The sequence below is a fragment of the Monodelphis domestica genome, chromosome 3 (assembly GCF_027887165.1).
Source record: "Monodelphis domestica isolate mMonDom1 chromosome 3, mMonDom1.pri, whole genome shotgun sequence".
Classification (NCBI taxonomy): Eukaryota; Metazoa; Chordata; class Mammalia; order Didelphimorphia; family Didelphidae; genus Monodelphis; species Monodelphis domestica.
The window spans coordinates 475,599,765-475,612,769 of NC_077229.1; the positions used below are offsets into that span (position 1 = coordinate 475,599,765).

Below are 13,005 nucleotides of genomic sequence, written 5' to 3' on the forward strand. Positions count from 1 at the left end.
AATCACTTGACTTCTGTTTGCCTTAATCCACTTAGAGAAGAAAATGACAGACCACTCCAGTATCTTTGCCAAGAAAACTCTATGGACAGTATTAGTGCTATGCATGGTCTATGAAGCCATGAAGAGTTGGACTTGACTGAATAAAAAGATATAAACATGTATACATATAAAATATAGAGACATACATATACATGTGTACATATTTGTGTAAATATTCATTCACATGCATATATATTTATATATCATGGAATGATAAATTATGGTATTTTACCTACCACCATAGATTACAGATGGACATATCTAGGGACAAGCAACTTACAAATGTTTCTTTACAAATAAACTAAGATATTTAGATCAATTAGCTAACTAGCTAAGCACATGCTTATCTATATACAAACATATATATTATATATATATCATAGAATGATAAATTATGGCATTATATCTACTACTGTAGACTAGAAATTGGCATGTCTAGGAATAAGCAAATTACAGACTTTTCTTTACAAATAGCCTATCACATTTAAATCTATTAACTACTTAATTATATGTGTTTTTAAAATATATGTATATATGTATACACATGTGCACACATATATGAAACCTACTTTATATGGTAGTTTTCTCTCACATAGTCTTTTGCCCTATTTTTGTGTTTTAAGATGTTAGGGGTTATTAATTTAAAAGAAAAAAATGATTTTACATTATCAATTGGGCTCATCTTGGCTCCCAAGGGAAGAAGGTGCATGGATTCACTTTAAGGATCGGAGGTTCTTGATCTAGAGTCTGTGAACTTATTTGTTTTTAGTTATGATAACCCTTTCAATATAATTGATTTCTTTTGTAATCTAGAATAGTTTATTTTATATACTTAAAAATCTTATCTGAGAAGAGGTCCATAGTCTTCATGGAACTGTCAAGGTGGTTCATGCTATATGCAAAGAAAGTTAAGAACCTCTGTTACAAGTTGATATGGGAATATTGTTTTGAAACATCCATTATTTTAAAATATAGTATTGTAGGATCATAAAATTGGAGCTCAAATAGTCCTTGGAAGTCAGATCTAGTTGTCTGTATATATGTTATATACCCCATTATATATATATATATATATATATATATATATATATATATATATATATATATATATAAGTTCCTTGAGGGCAGGGATTGTCTTTTGCCTTTTTTTTGTATCCCCAGCACTTAGCATAGTGCCCAAAATAATATGTTTGTTGACTGTCTAATGTGGAATTCACTACCCTTCCAGGTAGCCTGTTGAATTTTTAGACACCTAAGAGTTTTATTTTATTTTGAACCAAAATCTATAATTTCCACCCCATATAATCTATTTTTCCTGCTGTGGTCAAGGGAAAAAGTCAATTTTTTTCTTCCACATACAGGTGGTCTAGTGATAGTGTTAGCCTCAGAGTCAAGAAGATCTTAATTCAAATCCTATCTCAAATATTTATTAACTATGCGATCCTGGGCAAGTTACTTATACTCTTTCAGGCTTACGTTTCCTCATTTGCCAAATGAGGGTAATTACACATTTAACTCTTTCATTTGTTGTGAGGATCAAAATTGCTATATCAGTGCTAGCCATTATTGTTTCATATGATAATTCTTAAAGTATTTGGAATCCATGATCAAATCTGTCATCTTCTCACACACTTGTCCTTTTATTCAGGTGAACTAGTCTCTGTTCCTTTCATGTGCTGCTCCTCATATAACATTAGTATGAACCCCAGCAACATAATGGGCCTTTTTCTTTGGACAAATCCTTCTTTGTTAACATTCTTTTTGAATTAGACTCAGTATTCTAGAAATGGTCTGCCTGACCATATTGATGCAACCCAAGTTCTCATCCTTGTGGATGCTGCATGAAAAAGTTGATTTGTAATAATCCTGTAATAATTTACTATTCATTCCCTAACTCCAAATTGTTTTCACTTGAATAAGTTCTTCCTCCATCCTATACTATATACTTTATCTAACCCAAGTAGAGGTCTTTACCTTTATCCTTATTAAATGTAATATTACTAGTTTCTGCCCATTTTCCACATTATCTTGGTGATGGAATGAGATGTGTTCCATTGTCCTCCAGTCAATATTCTCTATCTATGTGAAACAATAGATAAAATGCCAGACCTGGAGTCAGGAAGACCCGAGTTCAAATTTGACCTCTAATACAAACTATGTGACCCTGGGAATGTTACTTAACCTTGTTTGCGTCTGTTTCCTCATCTGTAAAATGTGTTGGAGAAGGAAATGGGAAACTATTCCAGTATCTTTGCAAAAAAATCAACAATACCCAAATGGTGTCATGAAGAGACAGACAAAACTGAAAAATGATTGAATAACAAATACAATCTAAGGAGGTTGTTTGAGAGAGATGGGGAATCTGTCAGATCAGAAGTCATCAGATGCCATTAGTAGATGAAGATGCCATTAGTACATGATATATTAATAAAATATATTCTTTAATTCTTCTTTAGGCAAATAATTTTTATACAACAAGGTCTTTCCTTTCTGGTAGTTTTCAAGGCCCCAAGAACTCAATCCAATACACAACAGACTTGAAATTGGGGAAAATTTTGTATTGATGCTGCTTAGTCTGTATCTATTTTGTGGACAAGTGGAAGATCCTGGGCTGTGCACATTCTTGGCCTGGGCATTAAAGTCACTAAGTGATACTTGCAAACTAGAAGAGTTAATCCTGATCCATTAGAGATGGGCTTTGTCCAGGGTCATTCTGAGGCTGATATGCCAAAAAAGGTGGGGGAAATGGGAGTGTGTGTGGGGAGAAAGTGACTGCTTCTTTGTTGCCTCATCTCTGAAAACAGAGAAGACATTTAAAAGCATGGAAAGCAATTCAGACCCATGGGGGCCTTTTCCTTTGGACCCATCTTACACAAAATTAAGCTCTTTGGTTTAATTTCCTCAGTTGCCACAGTTTGAAATGACTATACTTTAATCTTTTTTCATTATAATCAAGGTTGCCATCTGTCCTTTCTCCTATCTGGAATTTCTAATCACAACATATAACAATGTTTTAGTGGAAAGAATTCCATTGGGTACATTGGAACAAAAAGCAACGTATGTCAAAGACATCTTCCAGCCAGTGTATTATCACTAGAGATTGGGATTTAACCTTTGTCTTATTCACTGACTGACCTAAACATATTTTAAACATCTAATTGGTAGAATTAAATTAACCAGCACTCTTCTCTAGCTTCCCTCTAGATCTGATTCTAGGGCATAACAATAAGACTTTTTTGTTTTTACTATTTGTCACATAGTACTAAAAGTGAAATCTTAGAATATTCCTAAATGTTCAATGAGATATAAATTAGGCTTCATTGATAAAGTAGTAATATTTTCCTTTGACATTTTTAAATATGAAATGATCAGTGATGCTTGTTAGTGGGGAAAGAATCCTTTCCTTATAAAAATAGTCTCAAGTTGTTTACAATGAAGCTTAATCTTTTTTATGTAAAGTCCTCCAAAATTTCCCCTTTTATCCCTAGGGTACACTTGAAAGACCAGTGAATTTGGAATCAGAATACCTGGGTTCCAGCTCAACCTCTACTACCTGTGTGACATTGGACAAATACTTCGCTTCATTTCCTTCATCTATAAGATGAGAAAGTTGTCCTAGATGACCACTAAGATCCCTTCCAGCTCTAAATGATGATTGCTCATTTATTGCAGGTTTGTTCCATATCCTCAGACTTCATGGACCAGAATTTATAGGTTCCATCAATATATCATTTTAGACTCATTTTAAAAAATGAAATTACTTTAGGAAATATTGCCTTAGAGAGACACAAAATTCCATTAGGGAAATGTATGGAACTTAGAGACAAGTACAAGCTTGATCCCTTACTTCAAAATGGGACATTTTGAGAAGTAGAATATGATGAAAATGTTCAGGTTTGCATAGATTTGGAAATTTCCTTGAGTCCTGCTATTCTGGGATGAGAAATTTGAAGAAATTTGAAAGGACATGGAAGGAAGGAAAAATAGCCCATGTAGGAAAAAGCATCATATCAGCATTGATAGAGAGGAAAAGAAGAAGGAAAATATGGGAACGTTCTGACACCAGGAGAGGGAGGAGATGAGGGGCTCATTAGGAATATCTGAATTTTAATAGCTCAGATGAGATAGAGAAGCACCTTTTCATTTTAAATAATTTGTTAATAAAGTTTCTTAATGTGATGTACTAAAGGATTGTTAGAATAATCTCTCATTAGAATAAGTAATAAATTGTTTCATAAATTAAATTTTTCAATGTTTTAACAAATTTAAAGACTGCTGGTGAATATATTAGGATATAAGTTGAATGTTTATTTGATTGAACAATGCAGTGGAGCATGTGATTCCAATAATCTTTATTGATAAATTAATGTATAAAGAAATTTATCATGGAGTAAAAACCTCTTTGAGTTGTTTTTGTTCTTACAGTGGGCAATAACATTTTGTTAAGTGTAATTTTTCAAGTATTTTCCCTTAGGATATTGCATTTGTACCTTTGTTATTATACTGCTAAGAAACATATTTTCATTTATAGAGATTCCAGTTTCATATCAATCAAACATTTATTAAGCATCTACTATTTGGCAAGCACTGGGCACTTTAGTGACAGACCAAGTTTATCTCAGTATTACCACAAATTTCCTTAAATTTACATTGAACTTAAGCAACAAAAAATGATGACCTAAGTCAAGGCACCATTTAGCTTCAAATTATAGGCTTTTATCATCTGAAATGTATTGTGAAGTAGTGAAATCCCATGGATACCTAAACTCAGTTCCATAGACAAGAATTAATTATTAATTAATTAATTATTTAATAAGTTTCTCCTTTCTCATTTACCATTAACAATTTTCTTTGGTAATTTTACCATCTCATATTATGCATTCATGATAAGCATTTGCAAGGCTGCAATGAAAATATTTGAACCTTATGAGCCAACTCTTGTTGCAGGGAATTGGAAAATAGAACATTTCTGCAAATAAATCAATAAGACCTTTCAAATTAAATCAACATATCTTTAATTCTTGATGACTTCAGTGCAAAGATGAATATTGAGGAGAATAGCCAAGAATGATATATGTGGAAAACATGATTCAAGGATTAAGGAATGAGATATATGAAAAGTCCACACCAAAACATCATGCCTATATATAACATGAATACTTTCACCAAGAAAGAAACTAATATTATTTTAACAGAAAAAAAATTGCTTGGTTACTAATTTAGGAATTGTTTCTGAAGCAATTGTTTATATGCAGTATATATATATGCATATATATGTATATATAGTCAGATATAGTAAAATTCTTAGAACAAAGATAAAAATTAACATCAAAGTAAAAGAAAGGGGGAAATATGAAGACATGGTGTACAATTGAGGAAACTTCCATCTGACCTATTTAAACAAATTGTTTGATGTCACAAAATGGGAACTAAATAAAAGAATCTGTCAGTACAGATTATTTCCAATACTTCCATTTTGTAAGGAAGTCTGACCAATGTAAAGTAAGCCTACTGAGAACAAAAAAGTCGAGAAACCACTTCAATCGGAAATACTTGATTTACTTGCTACACAGAGGTATGGAAACTATGGACAACATTAGTTTAGAAGATAAAATTGTAAACTCTTACAGAAGAGAATGATGGAAGATTATAAACAATACTCTCATAAAAGAGTGAAAACCAATGCTAACTAAATAAAGCCACCCTGGGGCATTTGAGGATACAACTGAAAGACAACAAAGAAATCCCAAAAAGAAATGATTCCTTGAGACTTTTATAGGAAACTAACTACACCATGGAAATGAACGGAGTCTCCACATTTGGACTATAATATCATCCCCAACATAGTTCATAAGGAAGCAAAAATAATGCTAAACAAAGATGAGAAGAGCATTTGGATTACATGATATATTACACAGAGGAGGTCCATTCTGATGGCAGCACAATTTTGATGCTTTTGAGGGACAAAGTTCATGAAAAAGGAGAGAATAGTTTTGTTTATAAACAAACAAAAAAACTCATGGGGAGCTGGGTGACTCAGCGGATAGAGAGCCAGGCCTGGAGATCTTAGGCTCAGATCTGGCCTTGGACACTTCCTAGCTGTGTGACTCTGGGCAAGTCACTTCATCTCTTTTACCACTCTTCTGTCTTAGAACCAATACATAGTATTGATTCTAAAATGGGAGGTAAGGGTTTAAAAAAAAACCCTAAAAATGACTTAAATGTAACTCCTGAATACCTGCTTTCCCATATCTATAATATTTTCATGACAATTAAAAACATATACATATGTAGAGAGCATCTTTGATGAAGATAAAGGAAGAGAATAAATAAGCTGTTCCAAATGTTACTGTACAACATCTTTACTATTACAAAGTTGACTGAGAATAATAGATGGCACATAATCCTAGTATGTTTAGTCTTAAACTACAAAAAGGCAATTGCATTGGTAAAACAGAATCTTGCTCTAGAGTTTTCTCTACCAAAGTATTTCCCAAGCACATATCAAACTGATAGAAGATACTCTGAAAGCTAAAATAACATCAACAACTGTGTTTGGTGACACTCTAATTATTAATATCAAGAGAGGCATAGAATAACAAGATATGTTCATTTTTGTTCACCAATATCATGGAGAATGACCAGTGCCCAATCCCTAAGGAAGAAAGGTTCCTTAGATTTTCTTCAGATGTCCCTGCTTTCAGGTGAATTAGTCTAAATTGCCTTAAGACCTGGAACATTACAAAGCCTTCTAAAGATCCATATTTATTAAGAAGAATTCAGCCTAACTATCCACCCTAGAAAAACCAAGTCAATAAAGAATCCCTATCATACACACTTGGGTGACAACTCATATAGCTAGAGCATAAGTACACATATTTTAGACAGACTCAACAAATAGAAAATAAGTCAGATCCAAATTGTAGAGATGGAGGAGAGTGGGCTAGATTACTTTGGGGATTACTCGTGTCATGCTTTTAATGATTCCAATTTTTTTTTTGCAATATTTTTCCAGTGATACTGTATGACTACAGGTCATGGAATAGCACAGTCACCAAAGAATTAAATTGAACATTATCCAAATTCCAACAGAAATGGACATTCATAAGGTTCAATGGGAGTCATAAATGAACTGTGTAAATGACTTCATCAAAAATGACATCAGTGATCATTAAGAGATATAGATACAAAGAACAAAGATGGACTGGTCATGTGTTGAAAGGGAATGATGAAAACCTCTGTGCTCTGCTCGTATCCTTGCAATGTAATGAAGGTAGAGAGAGACTCCCAGCAGGTAAAGTAGACTACTCTAGGAGGGATTTATGGGGAGACAAACGAGAATAACAGAGAATGAAAGGGCATGGTTAGTTTGCATTCCGCATCACTGGAATTAATACTAATCACATTGATAAATTTACTGTTCCACTGAAGTATCAAAGAAGAAATGTCCCTCCAACAACTTCTCCCTCCATCATCCTTTTCCTCATGAGAATATCAAATCAAATTACTATATTAACTTCTTCTTTCACTCCACCACAGTCTTTAACTTTCATCTGTATTTCCTAAGCAATATCTGCTGACCATATAGAGGCCATATAAATCATACAAGACCCCAATGATGCCCTAGGAAGTGCAAATCTAGACTTGTTCCTTTCTATTACTAATGCTAGGCTCTTCCTCTATATTTTCCCAAATATTGGTTAGGGAAGAAAACATGTTCACATCACTGATGAGAAGTTTTTTTTTATCTTCTTTTAGTGTCAGTAACATAAGGAAGAATCTTCTCTAGTGTGATTCAGTATCTATGGCATCAGGAACAATTATCTTCCTCACGATTCTTTAAAAAATTTGAAAATTTCACAGTCATAAAGTTCTTCAGGACCATGTTTGGGTAATGTTATTCCATAAATCCAAACAAATGAATATACTTTGGTGTCAAGGGAACAACAGGTCTTATGGCCTGTTATTGAAATAGGGTAAAATTTCAACTTCTATGCCCAGTGAGGCAGTGAGGCAAGATTAAGCTATATAAGAGAAACAAATAATACTCAGGTTTCTTTCCTTTTTGTTTTTTTAGAACAACTCTAATGCATACGATTTATTGGAACTAGGAATATTATTTAAAGTGTTTTAAGTTAAAGATGCTATTAACACAATTGTATTTCGAACTTGGAAAATACTGTGTTCAATCTATTTCTTTAATTTTTTTCATGATTGCCTCCTTAGATAATCTAGAAACTTGTATCACTGAAGTTCTGCTACGTTTGATATACTTTCTGTTTAGCTGCGTAGTTAAAAGTAAGATTTATTTTTCTCATTGTTTTCTTCACATCAGTGAAATAAATGAAAACTACAAATCTATGTCCATAAAGGATAGGACTATTTTTAGTAGATATTATCAATGAAACTGAATGTAGTTGCAATTTTGTACCTCACACATTTAGATTTGAAATGGCTGCAATTATATACCAGGAGCAATACCAAACCATTTTTTCCCCCATCAAATCATGTGAACTGAACTTTGTAGGCCACTCTAAGAAACATTTACATATGCCAGACTTAGACTGGAGTAACTCACTGCATAGGACACAAAAGTTAATGGATTTTTTTTCTGAGATTGTATCTTGTCTATGTGCAGTATATGTACTTGGTATTTCTCCAATCATATATAATACTCTCAAAGAGTAGCACTCGCCCTTTTCTCAACTGCTGCATTTTCGATTCATTTTCTGAAGAATCCTATGATGTACAGAATGAAGATACCAAGAATAATAAATCCAAATTCTGTAAATCTCTTTACAAAATATACCTTTATGACAATCTCCAGCTGGAAATCACAGAAAGCCAATAAAATGCAGACAGCCTACTGATAATGAGGTCAGAAATACAAATAAATTTACTTTTAATGAAGACCGGAGGCACAGTAATCAAAGTGTTAAAAATTCATTTCATGCATATCTCATTTGCTTCTTAGCTGATATTTATCACGTAATTCTGTGAGAAAGTAGAGGCCTAAGATGCTCCAGATAAATGGCTCAATTAATTGTACAGAGGTAGACCTCTTTGAGCTGAACCAGAGCTGTGAGCTCTTTATTAAAAGCACTATTCTGTAGCCCATAACCTTGTTCCTTGACTCCTCTCTAGTTTCCAATTTAAACAAGTCCCCATGCGGCCTGCTCTAAAGGGCTTTGTCTCCCTGTCATTGTTAAGAGAGCCGAGGCATCCTGGAAGTGTGAAATCAGACCTCATGAGCTGAACGGTTCCCCAGGGAACGCTGGACTGCGCAGAAGGTCAAAGTCATGGGCTGGACCATCTAAAAGTGTCTGATCGCCGGTCTGTGACACAGCAAGTGGGGGGGGGGGGAGGGAGGACAGAGGACGACTGAAATTGAACACATCTTAATTAAAGCTCACAGACAGCAAAACAAAATGTTTTCTAGGCAGCCTGTCAAATGGAGCTTAAATTTAGCTCTGCTAATGAATCTGAGCTGCTAACTGTTATTTCTTAAGATAATAAGACTCACACAGAAGCTGATAAAAAACTGTAGCATGTCTTTTTTGGCTGTTTTGTTACTTAAATATTTTCCAACAATGAAGACAGTTTTCCTAAAGAAAAGCTTGGGAAAAATCTATGCTAATAAAGGGGTAGTAAACATCCCTCTTATTAACTAGTAGATTTTCAGACTTTAAGGGTGGGGGATTACAAGTCTTTATTCATAGTCTTGTTTTAGAAAAATGTGTTTTATTTAATAAGACTATTCCAGTGACAGTATTCATTGTAAAAGGCTCTCTCTCTCTCTCTCTCTCTCTCTCTCTCTCTCTCTCTCTCTCTCTCTCTCTCTCTCTCTCTCTCTCTCTCTCATTTTGTGAAAGAAACAGTGCATTAGTTTGAGAGATCAATTCACCTTCAGAGAAGGAGTTTTATATTAGTACACCTTTTAGCATTGTGAAAGATAGGCTTTCAGTCTATTCTCCCATATCTTGGTTTCTGAAATTGTGTGGCTGTCCTCCCTGGGGAAGAGATGACCTCTTCCATGGGAGGCTCAAACAAACCCAGGGGAAAATGATGGGGAGGAGCTGAAGAAAAGAATCCTTTCTCTTTCTTCACTTAGCTTTTGAAAGAATCAATAACCCAGTGCTAACTTATCTGCAAAGAAGGCTCATCTCAATATGGTTGAGTATAAATTTCTCTTTTGAAAGACAATTTTCATCATTAAAAGCTCCCATGATAAATTTCTAAGAATTACTTCCCATCCCCTTAAGAAATTCTCCATACGGGTCCTTCACCTCTTTTGGCCACAAGCCTTCATAACTGTTCCATGTTAAAGAGCATTAGACCTTGGGCTGTGGTGACTAGTCTCATGCAATTCCCAAGTTACACTGGGGTTGGTCATTTGGTCTAAAGGTTTTAGTTTAATATTTGCACAGCTAAAAAATTAACCTTTTGACTAAGAAGTCAAAAGGCAAACAAGTTGTACTGAGCAGTATTTCTCAGGAGCTATGAAGTTTTCCTAAAGAAAAATTTCATGGCCCAACTTTAAAAAGGGGGGTACCATTTTCTCAGGCTGCTCACAATTTGACAGAAATTTCAATCCATTCTTGTGCCTTGTTCAATGCATGTGCATATGTGGGAGTTGTAAATTGAGGCCTTAACCACCACAGCTAATCTCTCTCTTTCTCTTTTTCAAATCAGTATTAACCTTAATGATTTGAAGTGCACTGTCCAACACTGGGCTATTGAGACTGAAGAAAAAACTACCCTCAACTATCAACAGTTTATTAGGGGCTTAACTGAAGTGACCTACTGTAGTAGTATTCAGCTGAACAAGGCTATAGGCTTTTTGTGCAAAGGGAAAGAATTGAGGGTTTCATTAAAAAGTAATTTGTGCTTTATACTCACTCATTCAAAGGGAGTCTCAATTGCTCTTTATTCATACAGAGTTAATACAGTATCACAATGTTTCTCAATGAATGTGTAGTAACAAAAGAAAAATTTTACATTTTGAAAAGGAAAAATTCTTTGTAACTACAGTGAGATTGATGGCTATTTAAAAGATTACGAAATCTTTTCCTCTTGTACTCATGCTTAATGATGTACTTTTTTCAAGTATTTGGTTTTAAACTACAGAATTTAGACTTAGAGTCTTATATATGCTATATTTAAATGATGTGACTATAAGAGAAAGAAGAACCAAGTTGAATAAAGAAAGTAGAACCAAGTTGAATAAGGGTTGATTTCATTAGTTCATCAGTTAAAAATATTCAGATTTCTAGAAAACACTTAGCTAAAGCCAACTCAGAATGTTATCCTGAAATAACAGTATCATTTGCAATCAATCAAATCTAAAATTATACTTCATTCAGGTTCAACATTGCTTCCATTAAGACATCCTATGCAATGCCACCCCTCTCAACATATGTTAATTTTTAGGATATAAAGCATAAATGTTTACTAAATACCTTCCTTTACTACTAAACCAGTAATCCCTGTTACATACCGCTTTTTTGACAGTACATAATAAATTTGCCATGTTACTTTGAAAAAAATGATGAGTAGTAGTATTTTCATTCAATATGGATCTCATAATCCACCGTGACATGTATCGTTGTTTTAAAAGCACTCTTTTGCACAGCTCACAAATAAATCTTCAGAAAGTTCATTTCCTTCCTAGCTACAGTATTTAGGACCAAGAAGAGCAGGAGTATTTGAAAGGTTTGTAGTACACCTGGCCATCTCTGAGTTAAATATATGTTCCCCAATTTTTGCAATCAGCACAAATGTCATGATGACCACAAAAGGTCCAGGAGTGAATAAGGTCAAAGACTAAATTACCCCTTTGCCCCTGGAAAGCTCAATCTTCTCTCTTTCTCAATTCAGACTACATTAGATTATAAGGTCAAAACTGAGTGAGGAACCATCAGATTTATTTCTCCAAAAACATAAAAAAGGGGAGAAGAATCTATGTAATAAAAATAAAATTGTGCCTAGTTGGATCTTGGGAAAGATTCTATTGTTAGTCATATTAATTTACATAGTACCATTAGGAGAGGAATATCTATATTCTTCCACCTGTGAAAGAACATGTTCCTTAACTTCCATAGTGGCACACAGGCCAACCAGGTTAACAGAGTTTGCATATTCATGAAGTTTTAAAAGCATGACAGCTTCTCTCTGAGAGAAGACAATCTCATGTTATTGTATTCAACCTCACTCTGGGCAGGTATCTGAGCCTTCCAAACACATGGTGCTAGTATTAATTTATCAAAATAATTGTGCAAAAATTTTGTCTTGAGCTAAATTAGAAAATAAAATTCCAACAGAAGAGAAATTAATAATTTACAAACTGGTATTGGTAGAAATCATTTAACGTAAGAATCCAAATCAGCAAATGCAATGTAAATAAAAATCTTTAACATTTCAACAGTACCTGCTACGTGCTAGATGCTGTGCTAAGAGCTTTATAATTATTATCTCACTTGATCCTTAAAATATGCCCAGGAGATAGGTGATATTATTATCTGCATTTTTCAGATGAGAAAAATGAAGCAAATAGAAGGTAAGTGACTTGCCCTCTGTCATAGAGCTAATAAGTATCTGAGGCCAGATTTGAACTCAGATTCCATGTCTGGCTAGCTGCCTCAAATGAAATCTTAAAGGAGACACATATTTAAACTTAAGAAATAGTTTGCTACTACTACTACTACTTTCTTCACTACAGCTTCTTTAAGAAAAATGGCAAACTCCTAATTATGTTTATTTTTCATTTAACCCCTTTCTTTCATAACAATAAAAAGGCACTTAATAAGAAAAAAAGCAAAGTCTGAGAAAAGTATTTGACTAACAGTATACGCTCACTTATGAGATGTGAACTAATTTTTTAATCAGCTTGGGTTTCTCAGGATCCATTTAACACTACAGTAATGAATGACTCATGAAATCTCTCTAGGCCCTCTAATGGTAGGAAAG

At 33.9% G+C, this 13,005-nt stretch overlaps 1 protein-coding gene across 11 annotated transcripts in view; it reads right to left on the minus strand.

Moving 5' to 3' along the window:
* The window catches only part of MCTP1 (multiple C2 and transmembrane domain containing 1), a 774,261-nt gene that overhangs the window by 249,277 nt on the left and 511,979 nt on the right, over positions 1-13,005 (minus strand). The window lies entirely within an intron of this gene.